This window comes from Athene noctua, chromosome 8 (assembly GCF_965140245.1).
Source record: "Athene noctua chromosome 8, bAthNoc1.hap1.1, whole genome shotgun sequence".
Lineage (NCBI taxonomy): Eukaryota > Metazoa > Chordata > Aves > Strigiformes > Strigidae > Athene > Athene noctua.
Genome location: NC_134044.1, coordinates 21,252,098 through 21,267,436, shown reverse-complemented (window position 1 = coordinate 21,267,436; position 15,339 = coordinate 21,252,098).

Here is a 15,339-nt window from a genome sequence, read left to right as displayed (position 1 = left end):
GCTGAGGGAGCTTCAAGAAGCTTCTCACAGGGGGCGACTGCTGTAGCCCCCTCTGCCACTACCAAAACCCCCCTCCACACACATAAACCCAGCACAGGTACCCTCTGTACCACAAGCTAAGGAGTTTGTCCTCACTGCATAATCCTAGTGAGGAAGAATTAAACTCCATTAAGGCTTCCAGTAGATCTTTTTGTAACATGAACCACTGATACATCATTTGGATGACAGTAGAAGGGATGTAGCTTGGTGAACCAGTGTCAGGTTGGAATCCGTGGATTCCTCATTTCTAGTGCCAGCTGTGACATCAAGAGAAAGCATAATCTTGGTCAGATACCTTGGTTTCCTTTGTCTCAGTCTCCCAGTTTGTAAGTTATAAAGCTTTCACATTTACTCTAATGGAGTCTTTATGCAAAGGGAAGTAAGTAGAGTGAAGAGGAGGAAAGAAGCCCTGTTGCTTATATTGCAATGTTTTACAGACGAGGCTAGACAGTAATGTATTATCTGAAAGGCTTTTATTCCTTGCTACCTTAGAAACAATCGAGCTTTAACACATGCATAGCTGATCTTGACAGCATGTCTCTTTATCTATTAAGTATCATTTACACTGCAGGCTGGCTGAGAAGAACTATATTCAGGGGACTGCAATTTCATTGCCAGAGCGTTGATCAAAAGGGTTTTCTTTGAATGCAAACAGACAAGATACAGAGTATATATGAATGCAAAATTTAGATCTAGAAGTGTGAAGGACTTCTATTCTGTTAGAAGATAAATTTGTTTCATTAATGAAGTGGCGGGAGATTTTTGAATTCTACTTTGTACAACTTTCAATGAGACAGCACAGTAACCAGGCACTTCTAATGTGTATGGGATCTGGGTATGTCAACGAATCATTAAAAAAATCATAGGCATTTGGCACTGAATTATTTGACTACGGTGACAAGCCATTAAGCACCAATCCTGTAAAGAATCCTCCCAAAGAAGGGCCCCTTAGAGAGGAAAGGTGCTTTTTCAAGTCCTGGTATTAGAGCTGGTTCTAGGGAGAGCTGGGTTTGGCTCCTGTCTCTGCTGTAATCTGTAATGCTGTAAAATGATTTAAGCAAATCATTTCTATTCCCTGTACTTCAGCTTACTATTAAATAAAAAAAATATATATGACCTCACTCTTTTCTGCATTTGGGGAAAATAACTGTCTTCATGTGTTTGCAGTGTTGAGCACAATAGGGTCCCAGGTTTGGGTGGTGCCTACAGGCACTACAATATAAAAATAATAAAAAAAAAAGTAATAGTAACAAAATGCAAATTTTCATAATTTGTACCATGAAGTTTCCTGAAATAACAAAACATTATTTTGTCTGAGAAAGTTATTTGTAATTGGATGTAATTGCCTGCAAGGACTATTAGCTCATGTGCTTTCTAGAACATTAAAATCTGAGCTGTTTTTTTCTGCTCTTTAGGGTGAACGTGTTTCAGTACTTTATTAGTCATCATGAAGGAGAATATACTTTAGTATGCATTAGAGTCAAAGTCTGTATTGCTGGTGTAGTCAGGAGATTTTTAATCACTGCCTTACTAATTTTTTTTAATAAAATTATTAGTTTACATTACTGCTAAACTTCCTTAATTACTTACTATAATCATTACAGCAAATATTGCCAGCTTGTGCTACTCATTAGGAAAAATAGCTCCTATTCAGTGTAATCCAGGGTGATACTTTCGCCAGACCCTTGTTTCTATGTTAAAATTATGAGATATATGGGCCTTAAACGCTCAGGTAGAGAAGACTCCATGGGAGGATATTGCACAGGTAGCAGGAAGGACATGGCAAAGATGCTCTGGGGTGCTTGAGGTGCACAAGGATGCAGCTTATGCCAGTGGTGACTTGTAATGGCACAGCCAAAGTGCTGTGGCAATCTGAGAAATACTGTGGTCCCTGAAGCAGCAAGGAGAGACTGACATTACATGACATATATATCATAACTGCTCTTCACCCCCATTTATTGGGCTTATGAGACTGGTTGCATCTGTGTTTCAGCAAGAAGTGCTTGTAGAGGTGGTCTTGACAATAGTACATGCATGGGAGCAGCACACCGTTTGAACTTACCTGATCTCCTCCTCAGTAGGAATAACTAGCCAAGGATCACTCTGTAAACAGAGCTGTAGTGCTTCCAGTTCTAGAACAAATTGATTCAGAGCCGTCTTGTGTCACAGAGTGTGGGCACGTCTTTGGAAAACCAGTATGGAATCTTTCCATGTCATTTAACAAGTGTTCTTGCTATTTAAAGGTGCCAGATATGGTCTCCAAAAGGTGCAATTTTTTTTTTTTTTTCCCAACAGCAGAAAATTTTTCTGCCACTTCTGTATAAGGACAGGATGTTGTAGTTCCCTCTAATATTAATTTCTCAGCTCAGGCTGCTGGATAGTGTCAGCGGGTAAGACAAGGACATCAGATGACTGAGAACTGGATTAAAGCCACCAGATCATGACAAATACACCATCAGATGGCTTTGAAATTTGGCACTTTGTCAAGTTGGGACATAGCTGATCTTGTGTGCTATGCCATATCATAGTATCAATTCCTGAGCTACTTAGACTTAGTTTAAAAACTTCTATGGGTTACTGTCCTTGTTCACTCTTTGATGCTGATTCTCTGTCTGATATCTTGTCACTGATATTGCATACTTAATTACTATTTAAATTAATGTAGCTTATAATTTTATGTCATCTTTTTCTGTTTTCCAGACATCTCCCAAATAGCTGAGGGATGTTGCCTTCACATATACCTTTCTGAAATTCAGGTTTTAAAGGCAAAAGCCATGACAGAGACATTAACTTACCTATCTGAACTCTAAGTGGTGAGAGGCTTCACTTCTTTTGATGTTTTTGTTATAGTAGGAAATCAAATCCTTAAATCAGAACACCTTATTTATCTCACAAAATTAGATTGGTTTCAGCACAACCCAGTAAGCAACATCTGTGGCTACACACAATATGCCATTAGTGTATCAACTAAATGAAGGGACTGTACATGGTATTTAATTTGAGAGATGCCTGTGGTGCAGTTATATTTTTTTCTAGTGCTAAATATAACAAAGCAAAAGTATATGATTGTTTCAAGTACATGATGTACTTAACTCTTCTTTTTTGCTGTAGTATCTGTAAAGCCCAAACAAGAGAAATTATTTTGTGAAGGTTAGAGAGCTTCTTGTATTTGTGTTACCTGTGTACATCTGAGCATTTCCTCCTTGGGAATATTTGAATCTCATTTAAACATAAAATTGTTTGAATTTGAGCTGGTTCAAGTCCTCCACAAACACACAATAGTGAATCTATTTTGGATCTCTTTCTGAAGTACAGATGATCTTACTTGAGATGCTGAAGTAGTGCAAGGGATTTAATCTCTTTCTCTTTTGTCTGATAAGAAACACAACAGAGAATCATGGGTTGATTGTGATTATTTAATCCCTTACAGCAGTTTGTTAAAAGGGGCATTGCTAGGACTCATACCTAGTAATTTCTAAAGGGTATCATCAGAGAATGCTCTTCAGTATTTTGTGGTTAGGGAAGTAATCTGAAACCCAAGACACTCAAGCATTTGCACTGACTCAAGTCCTTGGACTTCTGTGTCTGTTTTCAGAGGCAATACAGGAGAAGCAGACAGAGAATTTAGGGACAGCCTATTAATGTATTGAAGGAATACACAAAGATTTCAAGTTTTATGGAATGCAATAACCAGTTAAAAGAAACATGGGAAGCAGAAAAGAAGAAAATATCAAGAATCATTTATTCATTATATGGTGGGTGAGTGGCTGTCTCACATACTTTGTGGGATGACTGGGAATACTTAAGCAAAGATGAAAAATAGATGCTCCAGTGTCACTAAAAATTACTGGAAGTGGTTCTCCCAGGAGCCAATTGGGAATGATGGGAGCATAGGGAGAAATGCATTTAACTATGCTCACTTTAAAGTGATAGTGGAATCAAATGGACTGGGTTGAACTTTGGTGAGAGTTTCTGTCAAGAATACTGAAGCCAATTTATAAAAATTGAGATCAAGGAGCTTTGGTTACATCTTACACATGAATGAATAGAAAATTAGATACTGTAACTTGCTAAACCAAATGGATTAAGTAATATATATCTATAACTGATGACTCGGTTGCTTAAAAAAGATAGATGACATTTTAGGAAATTCAGTTGAAAGTGCACCTACAATTGAAACTAAGCAGTAAAATATAGAACAAGAGGGGATAATAGTCTTGTAAACTACGCTACTGAAAGTTCACTGTGATTGCTGGGAACTGGACCATAAAATGACTGAAAATAGGCACCATATTCTTTCAGCTTCAGACATCAGTAGCTACTGAGCCCTTCCTAGGCAAAGAATATTGCCAGGAGTCTGTGATTAAAATCAACTACTGCCTAGGCAGCTTACCATCTGGAGGAGGGAAAATCTTTCATTCTCTCAACTTGTGCATCTCATTTTTGAATGGTGAAATACTCAGCCAATCCACTGTGTTCAGTAACTCCAGCTGCTTCCACAGGGATCTGTTTTCAGAGTTAATTATCTTATTTATCATTAATACATTTATCTAAATTCTAAACCAATCCATTTTAGGGGGATGTAGAGAAACTGGGGGGTGTGGGGGGGAGAATGTATCTTATCTTCCTTTTTAAATCTAAAGATGTCATAATTTTTTCAAGATTCTGATAGGTTGGTCCTTAGAACTTAGAAAGCGCTGCTCTTCTGGCAATGTATATAGTTTCAGTCATTCTGGTGGTGACAGTGTGCAGAGCCAAATCCAGCACTATCATCTCTACACAATTGTGGATTGATAATATGGAGAATTCAGACAAAGGCTCTTGCTGTTGTGGTGTAGAAACTCACGACACTTTTTACACTAAAATTTGAAACCAGCCTTTCAGGATAATGAATTTCAGTCAAGGATATCCCCTGTCCTTATTTCCCAAAAGAGCTATGTGAAATACATATGAGCAGTCTTGACTGTGTACCCTCTGTTTTAGTTTCTATGTATATGTTTATAATAAGATTCCACATAGTATTGCAGCAGAGAGTAGTAACTATTCATAACCTGCAGAAAGAAAATACTGGGATATGAACAGTTTGAGAATAGATGGATCCAATAGGAAGGAAGGATTTGACAGGTTATTTATATATAAATTTTCATGAGTTGCCCCAAAACCTGGTTCTGCTTTTGAAATGCAACAAGTGGAATGTATAAAGTACCTGCTTCCTGATGACCATCATACGTTTACATGGGTTTCTTAGTCTGTTTCTGATAGCTATTTTGCTTAGTTTATGTATACTTTCAGCTACATTTGATTCCTTTGCATTATTGCATTTGCATTATTTTTATTAAACAGCTGAGACTGGAGCCTCAAGATATACAAATGTATAGATAAAACTGTGTGAGAAAAAATAAAGCTAGGACTGGACAAATAACTGATTATGGTGCAGTACTGAGTGGAACAGCTGAGCCTGGAGGCTGCCTCCATCCCAGTCCTGTGAGGGCTTCCAAATCCCCCAAGTGTTCCTTTAAGGTCCCAGTTGTCAGAAGCAGAAAGTGTCACAGGTCTAAGGATTGAATGGATTTCAGTCAAATACATGCTATATATTTCAAGTATATTCTGATATATTTTCAAAGCCTTTTTTTTTTTTTTTTTTACATTCTTCTGAAGTATTAAATTGTCTTAACTTTGGTAGCCAATTCTATCTGCACCTTTTTAAAAAGTTTTTTGATGAAGAATAAACAAGTTTGCACTGGTAAATCTGCAAAAATCTTTGACTTACAACACCTGCCATGCTCTATTTTCTGCAGATCAGTCAGTTAAGCCTTTCATATTTAGAAGGTTCAATCCACATGAAAGTGGAGAGAACATACAGAACATATAAACCAGAATTGTATCACACATTTATGTCATCCTGTTGAATTGCTTTACAATAGTTCCCAGTATGATTTACACAAAATGTATTTTCCAGAAGTTTTTTTTTAAATGTAACTATCTTTTCAAATCTGGGGAGATAACTAATATTATGCCAGTTATTTATGATCAATTTTCTCTTCCTTGACTTCTTTCTGAATTGAATTCAGACCAACTTTGGGGATTTCAGGTGTTCATAAGTACTGCTAACCATAATGCTTGTTAATTGCATAACAAGTTACAGAGATTTTCTGAAATTGGAAAAGTACTTCTTCCTGACATCCGAATAGTTAGGTTGAGAAGTATGTGTCTGTTTATAGAAATGCTGCATTTAAGTTACAATCCTAAATCCAATTCTCTAACTGGCTTTTCCTGTTAGACTTTCCTTTGTGAATGATTTGAAACTGATGGTTGGTCTTCTCAGGTATTGTATCTGCTAGTGATGTTGTTTAAATCATCCGACATGGCATAGATTGCTTTTAGTTGACTTAACATGAAACCATAGAACTATGATCTGAAATCCACTTCTTTGTTTTCAGCATTTAAAGTTGAAACTCACTGAATACTTCCTAGTTCCTACCACCTTCAGGTCTATCAGGGCTGAAACCTTGACATCAGTGCTAGTAAGCCCTCTTTCCACAAGCTTTTTTTTTAAAAAAAATCTCCTTAGCACCTGGGGACTTGGGGCCACATTCCCCAATAGAAAACTATAAGGCTTCTGCCTGACATTTGCCTTCAAGTCCATCTCTGCTGATCTTTGAAGCTCTGTTAGTAAAGCTGAAGGTGGATTGTCACCAGCAGAGGTACTCCCTGGGTAGTATTCTGGAGCTTAGTGCTCACCGACATGGATTTTATTCACTGAGGTAGGTGAGAAACAAGCAGGATTATGAGCAGAGTAGAAAGGAATGGCTCAAATGAACAGAGAAAGTGCTTTGTCATGTAAGAGCTGTACTTGGCCATGAGCCTTTACACTTCTCTTCCATGTAAGTGACTAAGGAACAGTAGGGAGCCCCATTACTTCCCTGTATGTGGGCTACTTTATCTTCATAAATGGGAAGGGGTCCAATACCAGATTGCTATTCTCCTGCTATGCAGGAGGGCAAGACGTGGGCAAGCAAGCATGTGAAAAATACCGAGTCTTGATGTTATTTTTCATCCTTCTATGTAGATTTATTTGCCAAAGTTTCTGTATTCCTTTCACTAAACCACAGAAAAAAAAAAAAGGAAAGCAAGCTGCTAGGGAAAGAGACAAACCTGTTTTCCACTAGAAGTGGAGATAACTGAGAGAGATAATGAGATCATACTTTGATTCTTTATTTGATCAAGCTGTATTTCACTAAGCTGTTAATATTTATTTATAATACTTGCCTTTTAGTAAAAAGTCTGATGTGTTAATCAGAGTAACTTTATGGACGGTAGTTTCAGTTTACAGTCTGCACAGCCAGCTGCATTGAAAGTACAGATTGCCTTGCAGCAATTGTTCTTGAAAAATATTTCCAATTTTTGTTACCAGAAACAAACAATCTTTTATGCACTAATGGTGTAATATGAACTAGTGTGAGTTAAGAGTACCACTCAAGAAAAAAGCAGATCCTGATAGCACTGTATTTTAAAAAAGATACTTTCCTTCCACCGTCAAAATGAATCCCCTCTAGTTTTACACTTTTATTACACATTATCTATGAGCTGAGAGAATATCAGTGTTCTGTTCAATTCACCTTTATCTAGGCCATCACTTCCAAACTTCTTATATTCTATTGTATCCAATATTAATAAATGCTGGTAATAGGAGATATGTGGATTGCATGAACAGGCTGTTTATAAACCTCTGGCAATTTTCAATTAAAACATTTAATCTTCAGAATCCACAACCAGCTAGCTTTCAAAAGATATAGACATAAGAAATGTGGGTTTAATATTTTAAAATTCTCATATCTTTTCTTGAGTGGCTACTTGTTCTTTGTGGTTACAAAGGCTCTTGTTGAAAAAAAAAAAAAAAAAAGGAGCTTTCTGTTAGCAAGAGATATTTTCAATGTAGAAGACAGTGGCGGAATACAAGGAAAGAGAAAACAAGTTGACTATAGGGAGAGAATAGCACGTTTCAGTCAGTAGGTCAGCTATTTGTAGCTGTAAATCAGATATATTTACTTTGTTGACCGAATGACACATTCCCATTTTTTGTGTGTGTATGCTATGACGGTAATGCTGTGGCAGGTGAACAAATCGGGCTTTGTTCTGAATCCCTAATATTGAGCATGAAGTAATCCACCTGGATTATTAACACATCATTTGAGTTTACAATGTAGAGGCTTAGGTTTTAGTTTGCATGTTAACAGTAAATTCACTTAGCCTTTGAGATACCATAAATATGCCACATACTAAGGATGACAGTGGTATATTGTATAACAAAGATCTTTTCTCAGTGTGAATTTCAGGTAATAAAGCTGAACACTGCCGTTCACTGTGACACAGGAGTACTGTCACATAAAGGTGACCAAGTCTGTCTGCTAAAGCAATTGTATTGCCAGCAGACATGTTCTGGCTTGTACCATCTCAGCACAAAAGTTTCTGTCACAGACTTTCTGTTTGGGGGTTGACTTTGGGCACCCTTTAGTGCCCCATCTTTCACAAATGAGCAGGATTCTTGTATATTTTAATTTTGTTGTTTGCATTCCTCAGCAGCCTGTATTAGGTTTATGAAGCATCTATCATCCAGTGTGGCTATGTTGCCCAGAGAAGTAGGTCTAGCTATTGCCAATTCACAGGACACCCAAGCAAGGTGAAGTGTCAGTTTAGAGATGGAGCACTGGCTTAGTAACTTAATTTTTAAAATATAGAGGTTTTTTTAAGCTTTCCTTACAAAAGCAAATTGGAGTCTAAATGCATTTCTCTACTTTTCTGGGAGCTTGAGGCTGCTCTGGGTGACTTCTATGTTTAAATGGCCCTAGTCAGCACAGTAGCAGGTTACTGTGATTGAAAACTGGGCAATTATCAGTTTCCCCAAGCAAAAAATACTATATACCCAGCAAATCTGTCTAACTTGATTAGGAAAGCTGGAATGAAGGCATTTTGCCTTTCTTTACCTGGGGGCTAGGTGCTTCTAAATGTTCTTTCTAAATTCTGCTTAAAATGTCTTTCACTTCAACTTGCATATTTCCCCCTGTCCCAATCAAATAGTGCTACCCTCTACCTTCTGCCTCCTCACAGCAAGAACACATGAAGTCTACTGAGTATGCCAAAAATTTTTAGAAAATTCTCTCATGAAGGCTTTTCTCGCTTCCCTGTTTGTTGGGCTTTTTGAGGTTATTAGATGTGATGTATAGAATGTAAGGTCCCAATACTGCAGCTGATTCTGTGTAGGAGTAAACCTGTGCCCGTTTACAGCTCTAGTGACTCCAAGGTATGGGGATGGGGTGCCAGGGAAAGGGTGGGTTACATGGCCTTGAGTAAATCACACTCCTGAGATCATATAAAATATCTACAGACTCCCAATTACCTAAATATTATATTAGAAGATAATAAACCAGTTATTAATTCTGTAAACAGAGAGGGATAGGTACTGTGAGTGAGACAGATTTAATATAGAGCTTGAAAATGAATCAGACTCCCTGACGCCCTGTCCTTGCAGTCTTGCTCTGAAGGTCAAAACCTGTCAGCAACAGAAGCTAGAAATCCTGTGTTGGACAGTCTTTAAGCATCTCAGACTACATCATGCATTCTGCCCACCACTTCAGGGATACACTGTGAACAGACCCTTCCTCAGCCGGTTCCAGGGTGTGTGGGATTTGCTGTAATCGGCTGTGCTTGGCGGGTGGATGACTTCCTCATCACCAGCAGGTTCAGCCTGGCCTAGGGTGTGACAGCACAAGCAAGGTACAGGCCCAGCTGCACCTTCTCAATGGTGTGGGTGCTGTGCACTTTTGGTTAAACTTCGAACGAAGAGATTATGCAATTGTGCCCTTTGTCAAAGGGTTCCCTGAAGCCAGTGAGGGGAAAGGGTGTCATTCTCAAACACTGATTTTACCATGTTACCAAAAAGGAGGGAAAAAATAGGGCTCACTCCTAGGTTAGGTGTGGGATCTCATCACCTGTTTGGATCCAGCAGTGCATTGCTTCTACAGAACAATGATTCCAGTGTTCAAAGTCTGGTTATTACTTCCATTATGTGTTTTACGTCTTGTAAATTGTTTTGGCTCAACCAAGTTTTAGCCTATGTGCTGGTTTAAGCCCTGCCAGGACCAGAGACCACGTTGCCATTGTCCCTCCCCCACCCTTGGACCGGGTAGGGCACAAACCCCAAGGTTGAAATAAGGGGAAATTTAACACAACAGTGTAATAAACAATCTGAACAACAACAATAGCAATAATAACAACAATAAACAGTAATAACAGTAAACAAGACAAAAGATACACAGAGAAATACCGCAGTGAACACAGCCAGCCCGCCACGCGTGCTGACAAAAGCCACAAAGGAAAGCTTCCCATGCTGCCACACCGGACCTGACATCAGCAGAGGTGTGAATAACCTGGCTGGAGATCCCTTCTCCCTGCTGGGGAAACTTAACCCTATCCTAGCTGAACCAGGACAGCCTAGTTCACAGAAAACTGTAAGGAATCAAACGTTCATATCTGGGTGCTGATTCTGGAGATTTTTCTGGGTACATTAACATCTTTTGCTCATGGAGGATGCTGAAAAACATTAAGAGTCATGAAGATACTGTTAACAGTAACTCTTGAGAATTTATCAATTTTAATTTGGAAGCTTGTTCTACTGTGTACCCTACCATAGTACTGGGCAGCTCTACTTGGAGCTAGTTAAAATCTTTAGTAATGGCAGGAAGGCACTGTGTGTTTGTGTTAAGCAGATGCCATTTGGATAGTAACTTTTTCTGATGTTTAGCTTAAATTTATTGCATGAATAAGCACCCTTAGAGTGTCAGAACCCTTGGACAGTTAAAGCACTTCTGCACTACCTTAAAGAATAATTAACAATACTTTAGTCATAAGGTAACTCCAAGAAACTTCATGCTGAGTTTCCACATATGCAAAGAGCATAAATTGACTCCTGTGGTTGTTTTTAAGACAAATGAAAAGCAAACAGTTGAAATAAAACTAAATTGCCATTCAGTCTGCAAGCTCACAGTAACTTTTAGCGGTTACAGTTAATATGAATGTATATTTTTTTGGTTCAGTCATTATTTTTAACAGTTGAGCCTATCTAATCATTAGCTCGATCGTGAAGTCAATTCCTTTCATATATTCAGTAACTCATCTTGTCTAAATTGTTTCAGTTCCTCAGAGATAGTTTTTGAATATGCATGATATATTTCAGCGTAATAACTAGGAAGTCATTTTATGTTGCAACTCATTTTCAAAATAAAGTATCAAAACAGGCTTCCTTTCCTTTAGAGAAAGCTCTTCAATTAGCTCTGGAGAACAATTCACCTTCAGTTCCCTCACACATGTTAATACTTATTCCTGAATATTTGATCTTAAATACTAGACTAGATTCACTTTAATTGCATCGCATATAGTTTACTTTTCCTCTTCAAGGATCCTTAAAAGACTAGATGAGTTTGGGTCTGAGCTCTAAGTAGAGTATAAACCAAAGCTTGGATCAAATCATTTGTTCTGTGCTTTGGCACAATGTTTATGGGATGGACTTCTCAGCTCTCTCAGTGAGTAGCTGGCTGCTCAGGTTTCTCCTTCCCATAGAACAGGATTTAGAGGTACAATATGTATCAGTGGCAGAGCCCTCAATCTGGTGCTTCTTCTACAACCCATGTAAGAGAGAGTGCAGAACTTGCTCCAGAGTTGTTTGATGTACCACATCAATATATGGCCTATAAAAGATAATATTTATATGGCTTCAAAATATGAGTCACATTATAGACAAGTATATCCTTGCATACCATCTGGGATGACTTCATTCTCTGCTGCAGCAGAACACAGCAATTGCTGAGGTGTGCACTGTGATAACACACGTCAGTTTAGGACAGGAAACAACTCAACTGTATGTTCAAAACTAGAGGGAAAAGCTACAGAGGTAGTATATGTTGCTTTGGTCAGGACATAGTTACTTTGTCCTTTGAACTTTTAGGACTATATAGTCCTAAGTGTAAATGGCCATTATAATTACTGGGTTTTTTGTTTGATTGGGGTTTTTTTATGCTTTCCCAGAAGGCTGTATTTTCATATGAATAGAGATTCTTATATGGATGGAGAATCCCTGAACTCAGGGGATGTCCCCCAGGAATGACTGAGAGAGAAGCATGAATCTGCTAAAGCCCAGCATTTGCGCTTACAATACCTAGTCTGTTTTTGAAATGCCCTGAGTAAAATACTCATTTAGTATGAGGTTTACACTGCCTTTTTGACATGAAGGTCATGGGAAGCATGAATTTGAAGAAAACTCAGAATTTTTGAAGTACACCCCACTGCCTACCTAGAGGCAGGACATTTTGGATTATAGAAACAAAGTGCAAGTGGGATTGCTGGCCTGGAAGATGAATGGTTGCCCTACCACTCCAACATATTAACAGTCATGAAGCAGCCTTGTAGATAGGACAATCTGCTCAGTAAAGCTCTTTTTTAGTAGTTATAATCGTATTCGACACGCTTCCCCTTCATTTGCCCTCATGTAATTTATTGGAAATGTTCATATTGAAATCAAAGCCTTCCTGCAAAAAGAATCAGATGAAAATACAAGAGATGCTACAATGTTTACAGTATACTCAATCATTCGAGGGAAAAGAAGGATTATATGTCTGGCTTAAAATTCTGACCTGACTAATAGCAAAATATGCATGTTTATAAGCCTCAGCTGTGATAATATCTTTAAATACACCACACAAACATTTTTACTGCTTTTGTACACATCTTGTGAAAAATGGATGTAGAGTTCACTGAGACTTATGTACTGAGGGTTGTTATCAAAAGTCAGTAAAATACAGAGGTGATGATGTAGGAAAAAAGATGTCAGTGATGTAAAAGGAAACAAATAACATCTCGGTGGGACATGGCCTGGACAGAGCAATCATTCTTACTCCTCAGGTAATTTTGATTTCTCTGTGGAGCTGCTTTATAATAGATTCTCTTTGTTTATGGTATATATATGTCTAAAAAAAAATAAAAAAATAATAGAAGTAGACATGTCCTTCATCAAGTATCCCAGCATGCAGGCCAGTAATTATTCTTATATAAATTGTATTGTATGTATTATAAAGCTCCCATGCAGTGCCATACACTGAAGGGCTGCTAACACATTCAGCAAGCACAAGTTAGGAAAAATTAAGTCTTTTGAGTGGGGCTAAAGAAAAAGAATACTTTTGACTTTCCAACCCATCTGTACTGATAAGTGGACTTGAGGTTTGATGCTGTCATACTTGCAGAAAGTGTAGATGTAACATCAGGGATCTCTTCTCTTCATCCTTCCTCCCTGCATTGCCTGTGCTGGAGGGTTGGGAGAGATCCCCGTGGTAAAAGGTCCTCTGAAGGTTTGGATCAGTCCTCATCATTTGTATGTAAACCTGTAGAAGCTGCTTCACTTCCAGGCACTTTGGACCAAGTCTCACAGTTTGATTCCTGATCCCTATAATCCCTTTATCCAAACCCTACAAGTGGTGTGTGGCTCCAAGCTTAGCTCCTGTGAATAGACGTTTCTGCCGTGCTACTCAAGCTTTAACTACATAATCTGTTAATGCAGAGGGAACTAACATCTGTTGCATGAAGCAGATGACAAGTTAGAAAAATTTCCTCTTTGCATTAACTTGTTTTAAAGTTTTGTTTTGATTAAAATACCAAAGTCTGTAACTTGAAAGAGGAACATGTATTTTGGGTTTTAAAAAATAAAAGCTTCTCAGTCAAAACTTGATCAAAGCACCTCTTTATTATAGGTATTTTTGAGAAAATCTAGATACCAGACAGACAAGTTTGACATGTGCAAGTAGTAGGTCAAGGTTACTTGATCAGAATTCAGTAAAAAACCCAAACATTACATTTCATTTACATTCTCTTTGAACAAGCAGGATTTCAGCTTTATGCAAGCAATAAGGAGAAAATGGGCCATTTCTGTACTGGGATCTGAACTTAAGTGCCAGGTTCAAACTCAGTAGTCTCTGTCTTGTTTGCCTCCTACTGAACAATTTCATTTTAATTGATCCATAGCGTAAACAGTTATAGTACTGACATGGCTCCTGACTTAGAATTTAAATTCTCAGAACTCTGTATCTCTCCTGATATTTGGTAGTTTTATTAAAACTCTGGCTTTTGCAATCCAGTGGTTATGTAGGCAAGCCAGCTTTTCCTGTACTGCAGTTTGAAAATGTGGCTGGTGTACATCTAAAATATCAGAGACACACTAAAAAATGTAAATACATTATTTGTGGGGGAAAGATTCACACTTTTAAATAAATCTCATGATTTTTTTAAGGCCTGATTCACAATTTTAATGCTAGTGTTGGCAATATTGCCAGTTTTCTCCAGATGGTTCTTTTTGAAAGGAAAAAACTCACAGTACCCTGTGGGACACTTATCTTGAAATTCAAACAGCAATGTAGATATGTAAAAGAAAGAAGATGCAAAAGAAGAGAATGCACAAATCCAACAATCCTGGGACAGATGTTTAAAGCTGGATTATAGCTTGTCTTGTCTACTCAGGGATGTTCAATAACATTAACCCAAATGAATTTGGATTTGAAATGTATTAGTGAAAACATATTAAATCATTTCATGTACATGCAGTCAGAATTTAAATGGCCTGAATTTGCTTTAGTTTAATTCACTTTTAAATGAATTAATGAAACCAAGTTTTGCTACCTTTATTTCTGAGTGTAAGTCCATCCATTTAGAAGAACTGATCTACATAGTTTGCATTAAACTGACACCTTTTGGATAACTGAGAGCAGCTGTGAGGAGAAGGACTTCTAAGTGTTGGTTGAGAAGAAGGTCAATATGACCTGGCAGTGTGAGTTCACAACCCAGAAAGCCAACTGTGTCCTGGGCTGCATCAAGAGCAGTGTGGCCAGCAGGGCGAGGGAGGGGATTCTCCCCCTCTACTCTGCTCTTGTGAGATTTCCACCCCCCCTGCAGTGCTGTGTCCAGCTCTGGGGGCACCAGCGTCAGAAGGACACAGACCTGCTGGAGTCCAGAGGAGGCCACAAGGATGATCAGGGGGCTGGAGCACTCCCCTGTGAGGACAGGCTGAGAGAGTTGGGGGGGTTCAACTGGAGAAGAGAAGCCTCCAGGGAGACCTTAGAACAGCCTCCCAGGGCTGAAAGGGGCTGCAGGGAAGAAAAAAGGAAGAAATTCTTCCCTGTGAGGGTGGTGAGTCCCTGGCACAGGTTACCCAGAGCAGCTGTGGCTGCCCCCACACTGGAAGGGTTCAAGGCCAGGTTGGAC